This window comes from Eleutherodactylus coqui, unplaced genomic scaffold, assembly GCF_035609145.1.
Source record: "Eleutherodactylus coqui strain aEleCoq1 unplaced genomic scaffold, aEleCoq1.hap1 HAP1_SCAFFOLD_156, whole genome shotgun sequence".
Lineage (NCBI taxonomy): Eukaryota > Metazoa > Chordata > Amphibia > Anura > Eleutherodactylidae > Eleutherodactylus > Eleutherodactylus coqui.
Window position 1 is genome coordinate 214,164 of NW_027101934.1, and position 16,230 is coordinate 230,393.

The 16,230-nt window shown below is 48.8% G+C and overlaps 1 long non-coding RNA gene across 2 annotated transcripts in view; it reads right to left on the reverse strand.

Annotated features, from left to right (window-relative positions):
- LOC136593672 (uncharacterized) overlaps window positions 1-15,926 on the reverse strand; it is a 30,883-nt gene extending 14,957 nt beyond the window's left edge. Inside the window, exon 1 of one of the 2 annotated variants that reach the window (XR_010788286.1) lies at window positions 15,849-15,926. This is a non-coding gene — a long non-coding RNA (uncharacterized lncRNA). The remainder of the gene's footprint in view (window positions 1-15,848) is intronic. The other variant, XR_010788287.1, reaches the window with a different exon arrangement.
- Between the last annotated feature and the right edge of the window lie 304 nt (window positions 15,927-16,230).

Here is a 16,230-nt window from a genome sequence, read left to right on the forward strand (position 1 = left end):
CGTATAGGATTTTATTACTTAGTGAGAGTATAAAAGAAGGCACTTTTACTTTGTATGGGGCACTAAAAGTGGTACTTACTCTGTGGTGCCTACAGAGAGCACAAAAAGGGAATACTCTTATGCTTTATTACTATCTGGGCCACTCTGGATAGGAAGATTATGTAGAAGTATGCAAAACAAAGGCAGGTGGCTAGAAAATTGAGGAGTCACAGATGTCTATGTGTCAAATTCTGCAGACACAGGTTGTGACTGGGAGAAGTCATGATCGCAGTCTGGGCCATATGGATAAAAGGGAAGGGGTATTGGTATTCTTTAAAACCCTTTACTTTCCTAGCACATAGCCAGGTCGCTTTCTCAATTATAACACATTTAATCAATTGATCTTTTTTTAATCATAAGACCTTATCATTATACCATTATTACAACTATTAACCCTTTCCAATCCAATTTGTATCCTGGTTTTCCTAGGGGACTTACTCTTTTTCTGCTGTTATACAATGGCGCTATCTGTTGGCTAAAGCAAGTACTGCATGAGGTGACACGTTGGATAGGCTCCGACAGCAGAGAGGCTGGCAATATACAGTAAGAGAACCCCGATGGACGTCTTCTAACATCGGAGCTGTACAGCCTTAAATCATAATGTCTTCAGACATCAGACAGTGGATTGGAAAGGGTTAAGACATTGCAAAGGCTGGTCATGTTAGTAGCCTAGCTGTAATAAAACAGCAGAATGCTGCTACTATAATGCATCATTATCACTTATCTATGTAGGAAAAAACTGCTGAAAATTTGCACCATTTGCAAGAATTTTGACCATGACATGAAACCGCAATTATGTTTCTTTCTGTTTCTCCTAATTCATGTGGATTGTACACTATAACCATAATGGTGGAATAAATTGTATATTCAGTTGTATCTGTGAGTGGTCAAAACTAATCCTAAAGCCTTATGTCCACTTGCATGCACGGATTACACTGCTGAATCCATGTGTGCACGGGGACATGGAGAGGAGAAGAACATTATCTTACCTCACCGAATCCAGCGCGGCTCCCCTCCGTACAGGCTGGATCTTCTTTCTTCAGCACTGCGGATGTGTCTGGGCTTTTTTTTTCCCCTTCAAATCTCCTGCTTTCCTGTGGATTTGTAGCACCTCCACAGTGACAGCTGCAGGTGTGCTGTGGTGAGGGTGGATTCCATTGATTTCAATAGAACCCGTCGCTGTTGGACCCGCTGGAAATTGAAGCATGCTGCGATTCCTTCCTATGCGTGCATCTCGCACACTGGAAAAAAAATCATATCCGCATGCTTTTACTTGCCATGCGGATGGTAATACATCCCTATGGGTGGCAAGACGCGCAGATCTCCTGTGCAGGAGACACGCACGGATTTTATAATTAAAATCCGCACCTGGACATCGGGTCTTCACAAAGGAGCTGGCTGGTTAAAACATAGTTATGTTTCATATAAAATAACTACTTTTATAGTAATGGGATTTGTCTGTTTTTTTTTTACCATAAACTCTGTGGAACTGTACAGGGAAAGCTCTGTGCCCTATAGCAAGTACAAAATCATAGTAAGGTAAGTTCTGCCACCTAGAGGCAAAACATAGAAATGGCAGGGACAATGATAAATATAAGGTTCTGCACATGGGTAGGGAAATACATGTCACCATTACACACCAAATGGGAAACCACTGGGTAACACTGACATGGAAAAGGACTTGGAGGTTTTAGTTAACTGTAAACTTAACTGAAGTAACCAGTGTCAGGCAGCTGCTGCCAAGGCAAATAGGATCATCAGATGCATTAAAAGAGGTCTAGGGGCACTCAGGAAGGACGTATCAGAGCCTGAGCGGGTACAAAGGCGGGCAACTGAAGTAATAAACGTAATGGGCGGACTACAATACCCAGGGAGGTTATCAAAATTGGGATTATTTAGTTTAGAAAAAAGACAGCTGAGGGGCGACCGAATAACTATGTATAAATATATCAGGGGACAATACAGAGATCTCTCCCATCGTCTGTTTATACCCAGGACTGTGACTGTAACAAGGGGGCACCCTCTACATCTAGAGTAAAGAAGGTTTCTACACCGATATAGAAGGGGGTTCTTTACTGTAAGAGCAGTGAGACTATGGAACTCTCAGCCTGAGGACGTGGTGATGGCAAAGTTGGTAAAAGAATATAAGAGGGGCCTGGACGCCTTTCTTGAGCGATACAATCTTACATGTTATATCACTGATTACTACAGAAGGTTTGGTGATCCGGGGATTATTCTAATCGCCAGATTGGAGTCATGGAGGATTTTTTTTCCCCTGTGATATCGCTGCGCTTTTTTCAATGGGAACGCAGCGATATTGCAGCATGAAAAAAACGCTAGTGGGTAAAAGCCCTAAGGCCTCCTGTCCACGGGCAATTCTGCATTGCGTTATCCGCGGCGATAATCCACATGCGGGTAACACAATGAACGCTTGCCATAGGACAACTATGGAAAGCGCAGCCCGATGTACACAAATGGAAATCCGCCACAATTTTCCGCTCAAGTATAAAATTTGCGGCATGTCACGATATTTTCCTCGATGAACCTATCATAATGATAGGATAATTGCGGTGACTTTAGTGTCCTTCCACGACAGAAATCTGCTTGCCCGCGGGCGTAAAACCGCAACACCCATGAACAGGCAGCCTTAGTGCTCCCCCCTCTGCCATAGGGGAGGAGGGGGAAGCAATAAAAGGTCTTCGCGATCAGCCTATATTAATGATAGGCTCACCACGAAGAGTCGCTGCATGCAGCAATTTTAATCACACGAGCGGAAAATCGCTTTCATTTTCTGCTTGTGTGCAGTAGGCTACGCTTTCCATAGTAATCCTGGCATGCGAGTTCCGTGTGCGATTTATTGCCACGAATCTCGCAATGACACCTCGCCCATGGACATCCAGCCTCATTGAGGAAAATTGGCTTCTACCTCACTGTTTGTTTGTTTATTTGCCTTCCTTTGGATCAACATTTGGGAGTAATAGGCTCACCTGGATGGATGTGTCTTTTTTCAGCATGAGAGTGCATTCACATGAGCTTGTACATACATAGGTGCACACAAAACCGCGCACCCATGTACATGCACAAACATGCATGAATGCAGGTCTGTGTCCATTGCCCTCAATGGGGCCACGGCTGCTGTTGGCGGCCCCATTGCAATCACAGAAAATGGCCGTTAATTACTGACTGAGGAGTGCATATAGATGCATCCTCTCACCATGCAGGTAGCTGACTACCAAATGGAGGAGCCAATAACACCTGTGCAGGACCCCCCTCACTATCAAGAGGCAGTGTGAGTGGTTGTTTTATCGGTCTCCTGCACAGGTGTTATTGGCTCCTCCATTTGGTGGTCAGCTACCTGCATGGTGAGAGGATGCATCTATATGCACTCCTTACTCAGTAAGTAACGGCCATTTTCTGTGATTGTTTTTAATTCTTGATTTCCCCTTCTGTGATGCATTTATATTAGTGTAGGGACCCACTACAACGCAAGGAACCGTGAAGTGGCTAGTGGGCTCATGTATCTTGGCCAACATCCAACCAATGCCTTGCATTTATTATCTATCATTCACATACAGTGTGGCATTAAGACTCCAGGTTGGCGGAATCTGCTCATTCACCTACTCCTGGAACCCCCGTAAAAAATCCTCATGACACTTCTACAGTTGTATATAATTCCTCTCATAAGGAACATTCATACATTATCTCTATAGCTGTTTTAGGTACTGGGTTGGAGCATTAGGTGTAGCAGCCGCAGATGTGGAAAGAGTAGTTGGGGACGAGCCAGGAGTCCGCAATAGGAGGTCTTATGGGCAGAACAAATGGAGTAGATGGGTCGTGTTGTCAAGAGGGAAGCCAGGGGTCGGTATCAGAAGGTCTCAGTGTTGAGTTAGAAATGGAGAAAGTGGGTCACGTTGTCGGAAGGGAAGCCAGGGGTCTTATCAGAAGGTCTTCGTTGAATAGCAGAGAAGCAGGCAGTAGTAGAGCTTGATCAATGGCTGCTGAGGCACAATATTCACGCAAAGGAGGCGGGAACATGGCCTGGTTTATATAAGAGGCTTAATCAGAAACAGAAGCATGGCCATTTTTATATAGGAGGCCTAATCAGGAACATGGTGGGGACAAGACAGGGAAACAGAGAAGCATGGCTAGGTTTCAGCAGAGGAGCTGTCCAAGACCTGGACAGAGCTGCCGACTGGAGCGCAGCAATATTCTTGAGGTGCAAGCGAACTGTTCAGGCCAGAGATTGGATGTAGGGGTAAAGGAGGGATTGGAGTCGAATGGGCCTGTGGTGCCTCACACTGAGATGGAGATGTCAGGATGAGGTCGGTTAGTAGCGGGCGGAAACAGGAGAAGGTCAGTTTTTGGGAGGTTCAGTTTAAGGTAGAGAGTGGACATAGGGTTAGAGACCACGTACATCCGGTTGCATACTGAAGAAACGGTGCTGTAATGTCATGAGAGGAGGTGTATAACTGGGTGTCGTCGGTGTAGAGATGGTACTGACAGCCAAATCTCCTGATGGTCTGTCCTGATGGTAGTGGCTGTGTTAATGGAAAAAAGGAGGGGGCAGAGGACTGAGCCCTGGGGGACCCCAACAGCAAGGGAGGAGGATCAGTAGGGAATAGTTGCCCCTCGATTTAGCCGTTAGGAGGTTGTTTGACACTTTAGTCAGAGCAGTTTCTGTCGAGTGTAGAGGATAGAAGCTGGACTGTAGGAGGTCAAGAGGAGAGTTTTCTGATAGATAGCTTTTAAGGCGGGAGTAAATTAGGCTTTCTAATAATTTGGAGATGAAGGGGAGATTTGAGAAGAGTCGGTAGTTGGCAGCATCGGTCGAGTCAAGAGTCGATTTCTTTAGCAGTTGGGATATGATAGCCTATTTGAATTAGGAGGGGGAGATGCCAGAGTTTTGGGTGTGAACAGTCTGAAGGTCCTGTACATATGGTAGGCTGGTGGGTCTGATGAGATTCTAGGCAGCTTGACAGGCAAAGAGAGGAGGTTATGGTCCGAGAGCGGGATAGGGGAGTTAGTGAAGTGGCAAGCAGAGCAGAGACGGAGGAAGACTAGATCAAGAGTATTGCCATCTCTGTGAGTGGGAGAGGCTGTGAGTTGTGAGAGACCAAGGAAGGAGGTCTACATTTGCTGTAATTGAGCCTCTAGAACATGCAAACTCGTAGACTGTCGAAGTTGGCATCCCAGATGGTCCAATACATGTTCTATTGGCGATAAATCTGGCAACTGGGCAGCCATGGAAGTGTGACAGTGTTGTAGAGACATTCCTAGAAACCCTTGTTGTGGGCGGCCAACTATTATCCTGTTGGAGGCCGCCATGAGAGACAACACATGTGCCTGCAGGATGTGCTGAACATATCACTGAGCTGCCATTGTCCCTCGTACCACCACTAGCGGTAGCCGACTGTCATGCAATGGCCCCCAGATCATCACACCAGCAGTGTGAGCAGTGTACCGCTCCACAGCAAAGGCAGGATTGCAGTGTTCACCCTCAGGTCTCCAAACACGAACACAGCCGCCATCAATGCCCAAACTAAACCTGGATTAATCGCTGAAGACAACTGGAATCCACTTTGTAGCATCCAGTTTAATCGTGCATAACACCACTACAAATGGTGATGGTGGGTGTCAAAGGCAGTACACATCATGTGTGCCATGAGACCAAAGGTCCTTTAGCCAAACACCTGGAAATGGATACAACAGATGCAGGGGTCTAACGATGGTGTCACCTGTTTCTGAACTGCTCATACTTGTCGAACGATCATATGATGTTGTCTACTGGTGGTCTGTCGAGGGGGTCCTGAGCCCAGTCCCCTTGTGTGCCCTTACACATCCACTGGTCCCAACACCTCCTAACAGTCTGGTCAGAAAGGTCCAGGTGTCGGCAATTCCTTAATATGACCATCCAGCTTCTTACATCCCACGAAAAACCTTCTGTGTGTCTTAGAGGCGTCTAGTGGTCAACAAGCTCTACACAAGCAGAAGAAGAGGTCACTGCACACAAGTAATCACTGCTAAAAGGGATGAAGCTGATTTTTAATCTGCATGAATTATTTTAGCTCCTGTTGTTCTAGCGTATGAAGCGGGGTTTTAAAAAAAAACAAGAAAAACCCCAACATATTCTGACTCTTCGAACTTCGCGCCAGTGTGTGTGAGCGTGAAAAGACGGGTCCTGCCGTAACTCTTCTTGCACACAACATGCGAGCGTCCCGGTAGTGGAAACTAAACCAGTGATCAGTGGTTTCGTATCGTCCCATCATGCGGCCACATAACGGCCCGTGTGTTGAGGCCCTTACCAAGGATATTCATCGGGGATCTTACAAGATGCTATATAATACAAACCTGCAGCAAGATAGTGTTACATGAGACTGGATTTATCACCAAATCACAGCAAAATCATGGAGATTCTGATCCTGCCCTTATACTTTGTATTACTAGTCAGCATTATTATAGTATTACTACTGCTGATTCCGGAAGGTCTCAGATGCTCCTCGAATCGCTTCTCTAAGATGTGACAAATTTCTTCTCTAGCAGTATAAGGCTGCTGTCACGCCTGCGTTGGGGTCGCTTCAGGGTTTCCGTCTCTCTGCTCCATTTTTGGAGAACAGAAACTGAAATAAAACAGAAAACAACGAATCCATTTTTTCCCCATTGATTCCAATGGGGTTTCAATAAAGCAGAAAGGCTTCCGTATGCTTCCATTTCATTAGATTTTCGTTTCTTTGGATGATAAAATAGCGCAGTCTGCAGCGTGATTTTTCTGTTTAAAAACCGTAGGCCTGACAGAATGAAGGCAAACAGAAGCCTTTCTGTTATTTTTCAAACCCCATTGAAATCACTTGGGTAATAAATCATTTTTTCTCTCCTCTAAAAATGGAAACCGTGAACTGACCGTCACGCAGGTGTGAGCGCGGCCTTATTCTGTAATCCCTGTGCCTCGTGTTTTGTATGTGGGATATATGTGTTTGTCAGAACTTCCAAGTCATTTCATGTTTTAGAATCTCAAACATTTTGATCTTAATTAGAGATGAGTGAACCTACTCGTATTGAGTAATTACTCGATCGAGCACCGCGATTTTCAAGTACTTCCGTACTTGGGTGAAAAGATTCGGGGGGCGCCGGGGGGAGGCGTGGCGGAGCGGGGGATAGCAGCAGGGAACAGGGGGAGCCCTCTCTCTCTCCCTCTCCCCCCACTCCCCGCTGCAACCCCCCACTCACACACGGCGCCTGCCGAATCTTTTCGCCCGAGTATGGAAGTACTCGAAAATCGCGGCGCTCGGGCGAAAAAAGGGCCTGGCCGAGTACGCTCGCTCATCTCTAATCTTAATGTAACACATACAACAACAGTAGTTTCAGGCTTCCCTCACACAGGCGTTGTGGTAAGCGCTACGATTTATATTGAGGGGCTTTGCAGCATTTTACTTTAGTTTTGATGAGGAACGCGAAACGCTCAAAAATAGAACAAACCCTGCTGGAAAATCACAGCGCTAAAAGTCACTGCAATCGAGCGGCTGTCTGAGCGGTCTAATCGAAAACAATGGGAGCGCTATACCGCGATGCTGAAAACGCCGCTCTAGTCGTGGTAAAAAATGTCTCTATGAGGGAGACCGTAGGCAGGTGTGAAAAATGCTGCAAAGTGAGAATGCTTTCAGAAAGAGAAGAAGTGTTCTCAGTTTCATCAAAAACCAAAATGCAAAGTGAGTGAAGAGAGGAATCTAAATCAGTATTTGGTGTGACCGCCCATTACCTTCACAACAGCATCAGCTCTTCTAGGAACGCTTGCACACAGTTTGTGAAAGAGCTCGGCAGGGAGGTTGTTCCAGACATCTTGGAGAGCTAAGTACAGATCTTCTGTGGATGTCGGCTTGTGAAACCATTGGTCACGTTTTGCGGGCGTGATTTTAATCGCTTAGTAAGGTTGGACTTGATGGATATTTGTCTGTTTTCAACCTGCATAAACCAAGTAGCTGAAGAGTTTGTGCCTGCGGCTGCTGACGTCTCCTGATGCCCCCCACCGATGACGGTTGTCCCACCAGACCCCTTGTTCCCCGTCTTCCAGTAGTCAGGCCGTATTCAGCGTCAGAAACATCCAACACGGACTTCAATGGAAATCCATGGCATAAATCTGCATGTTAACGGTAGATCTCTGACATGGATCTGGATTAGAGCTGCCGTACGTACGCACACCAACTACTTGCATTCAGTCTGTATGTGGATACACCGCTGCGGAATCCACATCAACAAGGGACATGTCACTTCTCTTCTTTCCATGAAGCCTTTGGGCCATGTGCTGTCTGTGGTAAATCCCGCGCAGCACATGACCCCATTATAGCCTATGGGTCTATGCAGATTAACGAGGACCGCTAACTCATCGCATGCTCTATTCCTGTCCGTATCACGCTGATGCATGGCTATGTGCTATATCCAAGTGAGTCCGACAGCACATGGACAAGTGTCCGCGTGTTGTCCGATGCAAGTTAAACCCCAATCACTCGGGCGCAACTTGCACACACGGTAGGTGTGCACACAGACTAATGCAGATTCCACCATGTGAACACGGCCTAATGGATACAAGTAGTAATCTTGTATATACTCTATGCAGCACTAGTTACAGGAGGTCCAACCATGTGAACACGGACTAATGGGTACAAGTAGTAATCTTGTATATACTCTATGCAGCACTAGTTACAGGAGGTCCAACCATGTGAACACGGCCTAATGGGTACAAGTAGTAATCTTGTATATACTCTATGCAGCACTAGTTACAGGAGGTCCAACCATGTGAACACGGCCTAATGGGTACAAGTAGTAATCTTGTATATACTGTATGCAGCACTAGTTACAGGAGGTCCAACCATGTGAACACAGCCTAATGGGTACAAGTAGTAATCTTGTATATACTCTATGCAGCACTAGTTACAGGAGGTCCAACCATGTGAACACAGCCTAATGGGTACAAGTAGTAATCTTGTATATACTGTATGCAGCACTAGTTACAGGAGGTCCAACCATGTGAACACAGCCTAATGGGTACAAGTAGTAATCTTGTATATACTCTATGCAGCACTAGTTACAGGAGGTCCAACCATGTGAACACGGCCTAATGGGTACAAGTAGTAATCTTGTATATATAAAGCTGAAAGCCCTCACTGACTCACTGACTGACTGACTCACTGACTGATTGACTGACTCGCCAAACGTTCTCCAACTTCCCGATATCGTAGAAACATGAATTTTGGCACGAGCATAGATTATCTCCAAAATAGGAAAAGTAATTGGGTCCCAACTCGATTATTCAATTCTAGCGCAAAAGAATTGGCGTCGAAATTTTACGTACATAATCTAAATCTGTCACTTCCCAATGTCATAGAAACTTAAAATTTGGCACGGGCATTGATTATGACATAAATAGGAAAAGCTAATGGGTCCCAACTCGATTATTCAATTCTAGCGCAAAAGAATTGGCTTCAAAATTTTTCGTGCGGAATGTAATTTTTTCACTTTCCGGTGTCATAGAAATGGGAAATTTGGCACGAGCATTGATTATGTCATAAACAGGAAAAGCTAATGGGTCCCAACACCATTATTCAATTCTATGTGCAAAAGAATTAGCGTCCAAATGTTACGTAGATAATGAAAATCTCTCACTTCCCAATGTCATAAAAACATGAAATTTGACACAAGCATTGATTGTGTCATAAATATGAAAAGTTAATGGGTCCCAACTCGATTAGCCAATTCTAAGCGCAAAAGAATTAGTGTCCAAATTTTATGTACGTAATCTAATTCTCTCACTTCCTGATGACATTTTATATAAAGGAAACGTTGCATGGTTTCCTCCACGTGGTGTTTCCTGGGTAACGCAGAGAACTATGCAAAATGGTGAACATATGTTTTTCTTCAGTATCTCTAAAGTAACCACGACTTCGTAAGATTTTCCGTGTGAACACCAGATAAACACCAGTACCAAATTAACTCGGGCAAAGCCAGGTATATCAGCTAGTCTTGTATATACTCTTTGCAGCACTAGTTACAGGAGGTCCAACCATGTGAACACGGCCTAATGGGTACAAGTAGTAATCTTGTATATACTCTATGCAGCACTAGTTACAGGAGGTCCAACCATGTGAACACGGCCTAATGGGTACAAGTAGTAATCTTGTATATACTCTAAGCAGCACTAGTTACAGAAGGTCACGTGAAAGACCTGTGGATGTGAGGCATTTTCATGTGGCAGCAGCGCCAGCCCCATTGAAAGCAGTGGGAGAACTCTGGGAGATTCTCTGTGACAGCAGCAGCAGGGGATTCCTTCATCCCCGCAGGGAATCGCTTCACCCCAGTCAGGGCTGAAGGGATTTCCCCACCACATCTTAAGGGATTCCCCGAGAGGATGAAGGAATCTCCTGCCGCTGCTGTAATGGAGGATGACCGAGTTCTCCCATTGCTTTCAATAAGCAATGGGCGATATCGCAGCCAGATAGAACATGCTGCGATCTGTTTCTCACATAGCACCGTGCTGCCATGTGGGATAATATCTCTCATGTGTATGAACCTATTAAAATGAATGGGATTCATGTTTGTGCGTCTCGCAACGCAGAAATCTCACCCGATCTTATCAGCCGTGTGAAACTGGCCTTATTCTTTAGTTGCGGGTTTGTAACTAATTGCAACCTCCGTCCCCCGGAGACTGAACCTAGCTATCGGGTTGTTCAATATAAAGTTGTCTTCAGGTCCTTTTAGACGAGCCGATTATATTATTGTTCGACCGGGCGAATGGCGTCACCGCGGCCTCGTTCACTTGTGCTCTCTGTTTAGACAGGCAGATCCATTGTTGAATCATTCAGTCTGTATAAACGGAACAATAAGTGAAGGAGCCGATGGTGGCGTATATGCCTGCAGAAAATGAATGAAACGCGAATGAATATCGTTTGTCGTCCAGTCGTTGGCTCGCTTTTAGACTGAACGATTTTTATTCACTTTCGCTTGTTTGAACGATAATCGCTCCGCCTGTAGGCACCTTTAGGCCTCATGTCCACGGGGAAAATCAGGCCCGCTACGGATTCTCCATGGAGAATCTGCAGCGGGTCCCTCCTGCCCCGCGGACATGAGCGCTGAAAATCAGAATAAATCAGAATTAACTCACCTCCCGCACGCTCCGGATACTTCCTTCGCCGCGGCGTCATCTTCTCTGCGTCGCGGCCGGATCTTCTTTCTTCGGCCCGGCGGATGCGCAGGATGATGTCGGTGACGTGCCCCGCGCATGCGCCGTCCCGAAGCAAAATGATCCGGCCGCGACTGAGAGAAGATGACGCGGCGGCGAAGAGAAGAAACGGAGCGGGTGAGTAAAATCTGATTTTTGTTTCCCGCGGATCCGGACGGCTTCCATAGGCTTCAATAGAAGCCCGCGGGAGCCGTCCCCGCGGGAGACTGGCATGAAAATGGAGCATGGTCCAGATTTTTTCATGCTCCATTTTTTTTTTAAATCACTTTTATTGACCATCCGCGGTTATTTATCTACCCCGCGGGTGGTCAATGCATCCCTATGGGGTGCGGATCCGCGTGCAGAAGAGTTAAAATCTGCTGCGGATTTTAATTCTTTTGCCCGTGGACATGAGCCCTTAGGCCTCATGTCCACGGGGAAAATTAGGCCCGCTACGGATTCTCCATGGAGAATCTGCAGCGGGTCCCTCCTGCCCCGCGGACATGAGCGCTGAAAATAGGAATTTAAAAGAATTTACCCATCCGGAGCGGTTCGGGAAAGTCTTCTCTTCCTCACGGCCGGATCTCCTTTTTCGGCCGGCGGATGAACTCGGCACGTCGCCGGCGTGCTGCGCGCATGCGCCGGGCACATCCGCCGAGCCGAAGCAAGAAAGATCCGGCCGTGAGGAATAGAAGACCTTCCCGGTCCGCTCCGGATGGGTAAATTCTTTTAAATTCCTATTTTAGGTCTCCCGCGGATCCGGACGGCTTCCATAGGCTTCAATAGAAGCCCGCGGGAGCCGTCCCCGCGGGAGACCCGCACGAAAATGGAGCATGGTCCAGATTTTTTCATGCTTCATTTTTTTTAAAATCCCTTTTATTGACGATCTGCGGGTATTTATCTACCCACGGGTGGTCAATGCATCCCTATGGGACGCGGATCCGCGGGCAGGAGAAGAGTTAAAATCCGCTGCGGATTTTAATTCTTCTTTTGCCCGTGGACATGAGCCCTTAGGGAACTGGGCTGTCATTATTCCGACTACCTGGAGAGGGATGCCCTGCCTGGGGGGCTCATACATTTGGCCCCAGCATGGCCGATAGGCTGCAGCCGCCTGAGGGAAGAGAGGGAGACCTTCAGCTGACGCCAGGCCCGGGAGCGATGGCCAACATAATGACCATATTTGCGCATGCTTTTGCGTACCTAAAGCAAAGGTGTAATAGAACGTCAATGTATTTACTCCGATGAGTGCGTTTTGCACGAGGATTTTGCGTACTTGGACAAAAGTAGGAACTGTTGTATTTTCCTGTGGTTTGTGCAGCAAAGTCCCCCAGAGAAGTCTATGGGAGGAGCGCAAATACGCAAGAGGGAGCGTGAAACACTGCGCAAAACACGGGGAATACAACACATCTGGAGCTTTTAAAGCTAAATGGTTTTTTAATCCACGGAGGGGTGTGTCGTGTGACCTGGCCCTGCGTTCGCACAAAGTACAGAACTACACGCAAACACGAGCGCAAATATACTTAATTCACTATAATGCGCTGCGGCGAGTGTTTTTCTGCATATGGTCGTGTGAAGAAGCTCTAAGGCCGGGCTCACACGGCCAAAAGTGTAAAGCGCAGCGTGGAGCCGGCTGTGACCCTGCATATGGCGGCAAAATCCTACTGCACATGACTGTGTACTCACGCACCCCGCCATGCGCAGCACACCTGTGTCTTTTTATACTCCCCTTAGTGATGATGCGTATACCCCCCCGCCCGTATGCATGTAATTGTATATACATACGCGTATATATGCTTGGCAATAGAGAATAATGGGCTCTAACTCACGTATTAATGGTGCTTGTGTATTACGCAGTTCCTTCTGATAAGCGTACAGCAATGTAAGTGATGTTGAGTTACCGCGTATCGCACGGCGTACAGATCCCATGTAATACGCTGTAAACATACGGATGTGTGACTAGCCCTGAGACAGGCTGTGAGGTAACAGCCATCGCAGAACCCTCAGCCACCAGCCATGGCTTCTTCATCTGCCCCAATAGGGCCACCAGCTGCTTCCCTACAGAATGGGGGCCGCTGCCGCAGTGTGTGAACGGCCGTGGGAAGGGGACTGCAGCCGTCTGTCGGGACATGTATTCTGTAGACGGCCCCTGTCGTGACATCCTCCAGGCTGGTGACAGAGCAGAGCCCTCCTCCTCGGCTGCCTCACTCTCCGCCTCAGTGCTACAGTCTCGGACGGAGGACATTACTCCGGTGATGGGAGCCGGGCTGCTGACAGGAGGATGCGGCAGTCATCACTGGCGGGGAACACGGTGAGTCGGGGGAGACGGGAGGATGAGCTGTGATATATCGTGCAGGGGCGTAGCTAGAGGCTCATGGGCCCGGGTGCAAAAGTTTAGCTTGGGGCCCCCTTCCAGACCCGTCCACCCACCACTCCTTTTCACAGCTACTCCTTGTATATCACTTTTAGCTACATTACTGTTTTTTTTAATGACCCATCAATGGATCATTAGTAATCAGGGGTTTTAGATTTTTAAAACATCCAGAACACAAGCCTCAAGGCACGCTTTGCTTCCTCAGGAAAGAAAAAAATAATTCTATATACACATACATAATACAGGCACACATACATTGGAGACAGCATGAGCTAACTTTTATCACATGTTAGGGCTCATGTCCACGACCAGGTTTTCACCACGTATTATGCACACGTGGTAATCCCAGCATGCTCTCTTTCTCTGCGTACCACGTAACGTGAGCCCTGTACACTTGTATGATACACTGCCCATACACATTACATTGTTTTCATACGCATTGTCACTCTAAACAGAGTGGGGAATTAAAAAAAGAATCCCCCTGTGCATGTGCAGTGCTACACAAGGCCATATGTGGTCCCTGCCGGCAGCGTGCATAGTTGGGAAATGTGTGAGATGCCGGTGGTCTCCCACAGTGTTGTAGGCTTACAGCTGTGGCATTGAGCCCTCAGTCACCAATACAGCGGCTCGGTTCTAGCATACCTCTAATAGTGAAGTCAGGTGCCGGCTCGCAGAACCCCCCTCACTCACCCCCACTCCCCATCACACAGAACCCCCCTCACTCACCCCCACTCCCCATCACACAGAACCCCCCTCACTCACCCCCACTCCCCATCACACAGAACCCCCCTCACTCACCCCCACTCCCCATCACACAGAACCCCCCTCACTCACCCCCACTCCCCATCACACAGAACCCCCCTCACTCACCCCCACTCCCCATCACACAGAACCCCCCTCACACAGAACCCCCCTCACTCACCCCCACTCCCCATCACACAGAACCCCCCTCACTCACCCCCACTCCCCATCACACAGAACCCCCCTCACTCACCCCCACTCCCCATCACACAGAACCCCCCTCACTCACCCCCACTCCCCATCACACAGAACCCCCCTCACTCACCCCCACTCCCCATCACACAGAACCCCCCTCACTCACCCCCACTCCCCATCACACAGAACCCCCCTCACTCACCCCCACTCCCCATCACACAGAACCCCCCTCACTCACCCCCACTCCCCATCACACAGAACCCCCCCCACTCCCCATCACACAGAACCCCCCTCACTCCCCCTCACACAGAACCCCCCTCACTCCCCATCACACAGAACCCCCCTCACTCACTCCCCATCACACAGAACCCCCCTCACTCCCCATCACACAGAACCCCCCTCACTCCCCATCACACAGAACCCCCCTCACTCACCATCACACAGAACCCCCCTCACTCACCATCACACAGAACCCCCCTCACTCACCATCACACAGAACCCCCCTCACTCACCATCACACAGAACCCCCCTCACTCACCATCACACAGAACCCCCCTCACTCACCCCCACTCCCCATCACACAGAACCCCCCTCGCCCTCCCACTCCCCATCACACAGAACCCCCCTCGTTTCCCCCACTCACCATCACACACAGAACCCCCCTCACTCACCCCCACTCCCCATCACACAGAACCCCCCTCACTCACCCCCCCTCCCCATCACACAGAACCCCCCTCACTCACCCCCACTCCCCATCACACAGAACCCCCCTCACTCACCCCCCCTCCCCATCACACAGAACCCCCCTCACTCACCCCCACTCCCCATCACACAGAACCCCCCTCACTCACCCCCCACTCCCCATCACACAGAACCCCCCTCACTCACCCCCACTCCCCATCACACAGAACCCCCCTCACTCACCCCCACTCCCCATCACACAGAACCCCCCTCGCCCCCCCAGTCCCTATCACACAGAACCCCCCTCGTTTCCCCCACTCCCTATCACACAGAACCCCCCTCGTTTCCCCCACTCACCATCACACAGAACCCCCCTCACTTACCCCCACTCCCCATCACACAGAACCCCCCTCACTTACCCCCACTCCCCATCACACAAAACAACCCTCACTCACCCCCACTCCCATCACACAGAACCCCCCTCACTCACCCCCACTCCCCATCACACAGAACACCCCTCGTTTCCCCCACTCACCATCACACACAGAACACCCCTCACTCCCCTCCCCCCTCTTAATCATACCGAGGACGTTCCCTCTCACTGACTGCACTTACTTTCACTATGGTCTCTGCGCAGGCAGCCCCTCTTGCACATCGGCGTTTCCTCCCAGGAACTCCGCTCAGACTCCTCCCCTCTGATGATCTCTGTGCTGGAGAACCAGATGGGGGAGGGGTCTGAGCGGAGGTCCTGGGAGGAGCGCCGATGTGCCCGGAGAGGCTTCCTGCCTGCGCAGAGACCATAGTGAAAGTAAGTGCAGTCAGTCAGTGTCGCCTGACTGACTGCAAAGTAAGCCCCGTGGGCCCCCTGGGGCTCAGGGGCCGGGTCGCAACCGCACCCCCAGCACCCCCTATATGTACGCCAGTGATATCGTGTATATCCCGACAGACAGACAGACTGCTGTGTGTATATACTGTATGTGTGCATGGGGGTCGGGAG